Source organism: Crocuta crocuta, unplaced genomic scaffold (assembly GCF_008692635.1).
Source record: "Crocuta crocuta isolate KB4526 unplaced genomic scaffold, BGI_CrCroc_1.0 scaffold27, whole genome shotgun sequence".
In the NCBI taxonomy this organism is placed as follows: Eukaryota; Metazoa; Chordata; class Mammalia; order Carnivora; family Hyaenidae; genus Crocuta; species Crocuta crocuta.
Window position 1 is genome coordinate 1,741,627 of NW_027532250.1, and position 9,035 is coordinate 1,750,661.

Below are 9,035 nucleotides of genomic sequence, written 5' to 3' on the forward strand. Positions count from 1 at the left end.
GGCCCCCTGCCCTCAAGGGGTGGACATTCCCCCCGCGGGACACAGGGGGCAGGCACACCTGACCAAGATGGTTTCGGATTCGTCTAGAGGAAGCCTGGGGGCAGCGCTGGGGCCGGCCACGGGGCAGGTACTTGTAATCAGGATGTTCTCCGAGGGCTTGAAGCAGAGGGAGCTTTTCAGCCGGACCTGAAGTCTGGGACCAGAAAGCAACCAAGGGAAAAGCCGGCCCTGAAGCCACCGGGAGAAGGAACAGAGTACAGGTGTCTCCCGGAGACAGCGCCATCCTGACCACCAGAGGGGGGGTGATGGAGGACCTGGGCCAGGGGTCTCAGACCCCCCGACCCCCACCCAGAACAGTCTGAGAAGCCCTAAGGATGAGGCTGCAGTTTCCATTCTTATCTAATAAACTATGACATGAATACAAGGATGTCCGGCAAAGCTCTGAAATTTCCAGGACGGCCACGTGGGTTCCCTTTGTTTTTAAAATCTCACTTATGATTTATTTCCTCCTGGGTTTCTGCTCAGTTGTTGGCCGTCTCTGCTTTGTGGTGACCATGGCCTTCAGCCCAAGCAGTGGGGTGAGGAATTGAGGACAGGCGTGCTCGCTCGGGGCGGAGTGAGGGCCACCAGCCTGCATGGCTCGCAGCCCTGGGCACAGGACACACGGGCAGGTGCCCGTTCCCACCCCAGGTAAGGTGAATCGGGGCGCTCCTCCTGGCTAGACACTCCTCTGGTGGGAGAGGGGCGGATCGGTGGCCATGACTGACAATTGCTAGGTAGGGCAGTGGCCCCCATGCCAACTTATTCACAACACCTGTCATCACACGCTTTCAGCAAAGCCCTCCGTTATGATTTAATTTATGCCTCATGTGTCATAAGCCAGCGCAGACTGTTTCCGAGCCATCGTGCGGACTCCGCTGTTGATGAGACGTGTGCCTTCTGACAGATGTTAGGCTTGACTGTTGGGAGGGCCCCTCCCGGCCCCAGCCCTTCAGCCCCAAGGTGGAGGTTGCTGGTGGGTAACTCTAGGCCTGGAGAGCAGAGCTGCGAGGGGGGAGGGGCAGAGCCGCACAGGGGAGGGGCAGGAAGTGGCTCTCAGGTTTGGGGTGTTCCACCATGCCGCTGGCCACTGTGTGACGGAGAAGCCAATGACAGACGTCGCAACAGGCCAGAGACCTTCCAGAACTGCCTTAATTTCTCAGCCACCTGAATAGGAATTTCGGCGTTGCACTTAGGGCCAGATTCTCGCCACGTGTTAACCTTGCTTGATGGCTGTAAATAATCCCACGCTTATATGCAAGGAGATGTCAGCGCATAATTGATCTTTCGAGGAATGCCAGCCGATGGGAGTGTATGATTTACATTTGACAGCCTGCGCCTGCGCTTGAATTTGAAATGTCAAACAAGGGGCTATAGGTCCTTCTGTCCATGCACCATACCTGGCAGGTGTTAATGGAGGGAGCGTGTGGGGATGCCATGGTCCTATAATCCTAAAGGATGCTCAGACTTGCTATGGTTGAATTCATTTCCTTTTTCCAGGAACCAATTTCCCACTTTACAAGAGGGTGGAGTCTTTTTGTTTGTGCTTTTAGTCTGATGTTGGGAGTCAAAAGGGCACCAACGGGCTGTGTATGCTCAGTTCCCTTAGAATATACTAGAATACACTCCCTTTCCTTTCACAAAGGAAAAGAGAAAGGGATCTGGAAAACAATCAGCGCACCCACTGCCCTGCACCACGGTATTCAGTGGCCGTAGCTCCCCTAACAAACTACTAGGAATGTAGTGGCTTAAAAAAGACAAATTTATTATGTTCCAGTTCTGGAAGCCGGAGGCCAAAGCACGCCTCATTGGACTATTTATAATTAAGCTGGTGACAGGGCTCTGTTCCTTCTGGAGACGCTGGAGAAGACCTATGTCACTGCTGCTTCTAGCTCCCAGGGGCCTGCCACACTCCTTGGGTGGTGGCACCTTCCTCCGTCTTCAAAGCCAATCATATTATATCTTATTATAATCTTATTATATTATATCCGATCATTATTTCATCATTGAATCATGTGATTCTCTTCGTTTGCCTCTCTCTTCCACCTCTAGGGAGCCTGTGCTGACATCGCCCTCCCCCCCGGTTATCCAGAAACCTTTCTATTTTCAAGTCAGCCGATTAACCATCTCAGTTCCACCTGCAACTTTCATTTCCCTTTGCCACGGAAAGTGACATACCCCCAGGCTGTGGGGAAGAGGACATGGACATCTTTGGAGGGAGGGACAGTATTCTGCCGGCCACATCACATTTTCATCAAGTTGGACCGAACGCATCCCCCCGTTAGATGCTAACAAAGGACCACACACCATCACCAAAAAGTCTGTCCCCACAGGCCGGTTGTAGGGAGTGGCGATCCCACCTCTGCACCCGCGAACCTCCCCGCAGGGCTGAACCCACAGCCAGAAGAACCAAGCCGGAAGCCGACTCTGGGCAGAAGGAGAGAGTGCTGTGGGGCTGGGACTTCCCGGCTGGAAGGCCACGTGCGTGAGGTCGTCGCTCCCTTCCTCCTTGTGTGGGGATGAGACACCGCTCCTCTGGCCACTTTCAGCATTGAAAAAGGAAACGACCAGGTACTTTGTGGACATCTTCTAAAAAGAACGTGATGGGGGTGGTGGCTCAGCCGGTTGAGCACCCAACTGTTGATTTCAGCTCCATCATGATCCCAAGGTCGTGGGATCGAGCCCCACATCGGGCTCCACACTGAACATGGAGCCTGCTTGAGATTCTCTCTCCTTCTGTCCTTCTCCCCACTTTAGGAAGGAAGGGAGGGAGGGAGGGATGAAGGAGGGAGGGAGGGAGGGNCTGGGAGGTGACACTCCCGTGCTAACTCCCCCCGGGGGTGGGGGTGCAGGGGGGTGCTTGCTTCGTCCCCCCCCTTAGCCTCCCCCGCAGTTCGGCTCAGCGCTCCGCCCGGGTGTGTGCTCAACAAACCTCTGATGAGTGAATTAATGTGTCTCAATATTTTCTAGGTAACCTGCTTAGCCTCCCCCGCAGTTCGGCTCAGCGCTCCGCACGGGTGTGTGCTCAACAAACTTCTGATGAGTGAATTAATGTGTCTCAATATTTTCTAGGTAACCTGTGGGGGGACAACGACCTACAATTTTGAGAACTGCCCTTTGTAAGTGTCTACCTTTCCTGAGGTCTCCAGGTGTCCTCAGCCCTACCAGTGGCTGCCTGGCCCATCCCGCGTTTCTAGGAAAAAAAAAAAAAAGGAAAAAGGATTATCGCTGANTTGAGAGGTTTTAGAGCCTGGATGTAGAGTCGGTGAGATCTGGATCAATGCCCAGCTCTGCAAGTCACTCCCCTGGAGGCCTTACTCTTCTCTTCTGTAAAATGAGGGCAATAATGATCCCCACCTCTGGGCTCCTTAGGAAAATTAAATCAGACGATCTGCCTAAACAGCTTTGTCCATTGCCGGCACTCAGCTATAGTTTTTATTAATATTCTCACTAGGACCCTCTAGATTAAAAGAGAAGCCCCCTTTTAATTAGCCTTTTTCTTTCTCAACAGCATAATTTACTTAGATGCCAAGCACACGACTGTTACATTTCTGCCATTTCATGCAGACACTTCCACAAACCACACTCCATGATCTAGAAAATGATGGTATTTCAGCCGAGCGGCAGAATCCAGGAGACCCGTGGGCTCCCGCGAAGGGGCTGGGTGGGGGCCTGGGGACAGAGATTTTGTCCCTTCGGTTTCATCCACTGCATTTCTTCTAAGCGTGTACAACCAGGGGTCGTTCTGACCATCTCTGCCTCGGCAGCCCATTCGGGTAAGATTAGTCTAGACGGCAGCGTCCCACAGGGAAAATCACCCGCTGTCTGACCTGGAAATCCCAGCCCCACAAAGCCGTCGTGCTGAAGTGCGAGGACGCCGTCCAGCCTGCAGCACGTGGCGGGACAAAGGGGAGACGGGACCCCTTCCTCTGGGGGAGAGGCAGCTGGGCTGGGCTGCACCAGGAGCGGAGCGCTGATGTGGGTGATTAAAATGCCGGGGGTGTGCAGGCTTCGACCCCCGCCCACCACGTACTTGTCGCCCGCCACAGAAACGCACTTCGTACCGAGAGCTCACCAACTGCTAAGTCGGAGGCTCCACTGGGCCGCCTGTCTGCACCCGGGCTGCGTCGGACCCGGCTGGGCGTCTGGGCCCCAGGACGCCTGGCACTGCTGCCGGGGGGGAGGTGTCCTGAGCCTGGACTGGAACCTTCCAGAGTTCAGATGTTCTGCCGTGATGGCCCCAGGCCCTGGCGATGTCTCTGGAATTCTATTTTCTTCACTCCTGCATGGCAGGCGGCTGGTGACCGCGTTCGGCGCCGTCTTCCCCGGGAGGCAGGTGTCCGCATCGTAAACGCCTATGAGGAAAAGCAAAGCTGAGGTTCGGTGAGGTGGCAAGGCCCGCCCAGGGTCACAGTGCAGTTTCAGAAACGCCCCGAGGGACCCGGGGCTGGGAGGTGACACTCCCGTGCTAACTCCCCCCGGGGGTGGGGGTGCAGGGGGGTGCTTGCTTCGTCCCCCCCCTTAGCCTCCCCCGCAGTTCGGCTCAGCGCTCCGCCCGGGTGTGTGCTCAACAAACCTCTGATGAGTGAATTAATGTGTCTCAATATTTTCTAGGTAACCTGTGGGGGGACAACGACCTACAATTTTGAGAACTGCCCTTTGTAAGTGTCTACCTTTCCTGAGGTCTCCAGGTGTCCTCAGCCCTACCAGTGGCTGCCTGGCCCATCCCGCGTTTCTAGGAAAAAAAAAAAAAAGGAAAAAGGATTATCGCTGAGACCTCACTGGCCCTCGGCAGTCACATCCCCTCTATCAGCAGCTCCTCCAGATGTTCGACTGGGAAAGGACGTTTCTCAACCCGCCTCTCCCCACCCGCACAGCTGCTGGGCATCGTTCCTGCCTCAGCGCCTCCTGCCTGTAAGAACACCCCCCTCCAAACTGGTCCCCCTGCTTCCGCTCTGCTCCTCCATAAGATACCATCAGGCGGGGCTGCCAGTAATAGAAATCCCAAAATAATAGAGGCCTGAAATATACACAGGTTCATTTCTGCCCTTCTGGGGCAAGCAGGGGGCTTCGTGGGGGTCACTAGGAGCCCAGCTCTCTTCTTTCTCTCTGGTCAGCCATCCTCTGCTCATGACCTGATACCTCTCGGCCCAAGATGGTTGCTTGAACTCCAGTCATCGGCAGTAGGAAGAAAGAAGGGAGTGAAGGGCATGTCCCCTCTTTTCAAGGGCAGTTCTTGGAAACCATGTGGCACACGCCCCTTTACATTGCACTGGCCGGAACCCAAAACTGAGGCTTGAGAAGCGTGGTCCGTACTGTGGCCGTGGTGTGCCAAGTCGACTCCCAGGGCTCACTCCCTAACAAACAGGGAGAAAGCGGGTGCCTGGGGGGCTCGGTCATTAAGCATCTGACTTTGGCTCATGTCATGATCTCAAGTCTTTCGTGAGTTCGAGTCCCATATTGGGTGAGTCAAACCCCACTTCTCTCTCCTGCCTCTGTCTCTCTCTGCCCCTCCTGGGGATCCTCTCTCTCTCTCTCTCTCTGCCCCTGGNGAAAAAAATGCATTCCAAACATTAGCCGAGATTTTAAAAAATGCGCATAAATATTTGCAATCAGTATCAGTAGGTCCTCAAGATAAACAGTCATAAAACAATATTGTGACCGCATTTTCCCCTCCCACTAAACAACTTCCTCAGAGAAGGAAAGGTTAGACTCATCAGAAGTAAATTAACTGCAGCTGCAGCCAACATTTCCTATTTTTAAGAGAAAGAGGTTTGCAGTGATTGTGCTGAGTCCTCACGGCGTGGGCTGCGGTGGAGACTTGGGGTGGCCTGCCTGGGTTAGGGCGAGGTGCTGGAGGCACACCCTTGCCTTGTGACCCTGCTCTTTATTGGGGCGCCCGGCTGGCTCGGTGGGCAGAGCCTGCGACACTTGCTCTCTGGGTCGTGAGTTTGAACACCCCCAAAACACCATGCTTTCTAGAACACCTCGGAAAGGCCAGTGGTGGCTCCCACGGCGGCAGAGGAGCAAGGGGTGTCTACGGGGCACGCACCAGCTTCCCTGTCTTCTGTGGGGCCTCTGAGCTGGATGGTAATTCAAGTGTACGCATGTTTTAAAGTGTTATTTTTAAAAACAGCGCATTGTTTTAATTTACACAGCTAGGAGCTGCCAAAAGTCGTCTATGCTGCCGCCGAAAGACATTTAGCTTCCAGATTGATTAAGTCTCTGTGTGGTTAATTGCAAGTGGCTGGCTGATACTGTAGGAGAGGGGGTGGGGCTGTCGCCCGCGTGTCAGCCTCTCAGATGCGGGTTTTCCAACCCACTTTGTCCACCTCATCGGTCACCAGCACCAGGATACGGAGCTGCCGGCCCGACCCAATGACCCCGTTAGTGGCTGAATGCGTTCAGGGTTAAGGTGAAGGTGACGTGCTCACTCATTCATTCAGCACACGTATCCGGTGTCTCCTGGTCACCGTGTACCGTCCCCGTGTGCTGGAAACACAAAGCAGCACAGGCTTCCCCTCCGGAAGCTCGAATTCCAGTGAGGATGGAGGAATGGGAGTGATAAACAGATTGTGTGCATGTGTGTGCACGCGTGTGTACTTGTGTGTGTGTGTGCATGCATGGATGTGTGTACATGTATGTGTGCGAGTGCACGCATTGCCTGTGTGTACACGTCTGCGCGTGTGCATGTGTGCACACATGGCCGTGTGCGCACGCCTCTGTGTGTGCGCATGAGTGTATGTGTGCATGTGTGTGTGTGTGCATGTGTGTGCACATGGGTGTGTGCTCGTGTGTGCACACGTGTGCGTGCATGTGTGCATCCGTGTGTGTGAGCGTGTATGTGTGTGCACATGTGCGGTGAGTGATCAGAAGAAACAGGAAGGGAAAAGAGTTTGGGGAGTAGAGAGAAGACAGTCCACTTCATTTTGTGTTGGTCACTTAACACTGTTGTGCCCGATTGGCGAGTCCCCAGAGACCTCCAAGGAGCCGGCACCTACGCAAATACGAAAGGGTCTTTATTACAAGCTCAGGCAGGGGCTCACCCGCCTACCGGTGTCATGGCAGCAAGGTGAAGCCAAGAACAATAGCGAACAGGGCTTTTAAGGAGTAAGGGACGGGGGTGTTACAGTACATGTAGCATCATCACACAAGCACCAATTACAATTGTACAGCATCCCTGGTAACAGCTTTGACCATTCAGCATCTGTGAGGTGTCGGTTACTTTTGGTGGGACCCAATCATGACTTTTGAGAATCCTTTGGAAATGACCAATTATGAGGTGAGTTTAAAGGGCCCTCGTGGGGTTCAGGCAAGCGGTGAGAAATTGGCTAGTTTGTATCTGCAGTTCCCAGCCTTGCCTCAGACCATAGGAGTGTTGTTTGATTAGCTGATCTGAGGGCGGTCCGAGGATGGCTTTGGCCTTGAACAGTCTGAGGCTTTCCCTGGGACTGGGACTGGGGCTACGTGCAGCCCGAGGCTGCTCTTAATGGAGGACTTAATTTTTGGCTCTTCAACACTGGATTATAAAAGCTCCTTTTCTTGCAACGTTCTTTGTTCGGCAGGTCACATTTTTCTGGGCCAAGAGGTCGCAGTTAGTCCAGAGCTCTAGCGCTCAGGTTCTGGCTCAGGACGGTGGATTTAAGTCCAACTTGCCACCCACGTGCTCAAGAAAGAACCTGGGTGACCTGCTTACCCCTGACACACCTTCACTTTCTCACCTGTAAACTTAGAGCCATAACCAAATCTGTGTCATGAGTTGTGGCAAACGCAAGTCACATGTGCAGTGAGAGCTCTCTCTGCAGTGTTCGGTCGGGAGAAGGGGGTCGGTCGATATCACCTGAGGTTACAGTGCCTTCAGTTCCAACGGCCCCTTTACACGGCTGCATAGTACTCCAGCCTCTGCACAGCCCACGACCCACCCAACCCATTGCCAGATATCGCGGCGGTTTCCAGGCTCTGCTGTGACGATGCTGCAGGGCACTTTGCTGTCAGGTCACACTTCTGGACATGTGCATTCTGTGCAAGCGCCCACAGTGGGTATGAACACACACTCTGGCAGAACCCCCATCGCCCCTGCACTCTGCCCAGTAGATGCCCCGGCAGCGTTAAGTGGATGCCCGTTCCCTGTACCCTCCTTGGCACAAAACGTTACCAGTATTTTAAAACGTTGCTACTCTGAGGGGTGAAAACTGACGTCTCTGGGGTGTTTGATGAGCATTTCACAGATCTCCAGTGGGGCCGGACATCTTTTCATACGGTGTTTGGCTCTTCATGTTTTCCTGTTAGTGAATTATCCACTCATGACTTCTAACTCCTCCCTCTTACCTAAACCCCTGTCTTCGTGATGAAAAAAGCCCAGCGCGTGCACGTCAAAGGAAAAACATCAGCCCGTAGCTAACATTTTTAAAGCACTGTTTACGTACTAGGCATGAGGCCAAGCACGTTCCGCACTTTCACCTTCTTCGTCTTCAGAGCATCCCTATAAGGTGAACATAATTCCCACCCCCTATAAAGAAATGGAAGCACAGAGAAGCTTAGTCACTTGCCCAAGGTTACACAGCTAGGAAGGGCAGAACAGGACGCGGAAGCAGGCAAGTCTGGCCCTTTCTTCATCGTTCTGTTCAACGGTCTCTACCCAGCCATCCAGGAGGCCCCTCACCCTCTCACTTAGGGGTTCTCATTAGGAGCTGAGCCCACACTGCAGGGAAATCATAAGGGCAGAGAGGAGCAGTCTTATTTCCCTGTCTTTTCTTTTTTTCTCCCTCTGGAGCACCTGGCTGGCTCAGTACGTAGAGCATCGGGCTCCCCATCTCAGGCTTGTGAGTTCGAGCCCCACGTTGGGCAGATGCATGTAGAATTCACTTAAAAGAAATTCTGGAACTGAATCAAAATGAAAATACAGCACATCAGAATTGGTGGACACACTAAAATAGTGCTGAAAGGGACATGGGAAACACCAGACACACACAGAGAGAGAGAGAAAGTTCTTTCTC

General features: G+C 53.5%; 1 long non-coding RNA gene across 2 annotated transcripts; it reads left to right on the top strand.

The window, feature by feature from the left end:
• Positions 1–546: 546 nt before the first annotated feature.
• LOC144243268 (uncharacterized) lies at positions 547–5,576 on the top strand. Of its 2 annotated transcripts, XR_013338598.1 has the most exons (5): positions 547–690; positions 2,092–2,610; positions 4,089–4,422; positions 4,654–4,953; positions 5,157–5,576. It is a non-coding gene; the product is annotated as an uncharacterized LOC144243268 (long non-coding RNA). The 2 variants fall into 2 exon arrangements; XR_013338597.1 differs by having other exon boundaries at positions 4,654–5,576.
• Positions 5,577–9,035: the final 3,459 nt, after the last annotated feature.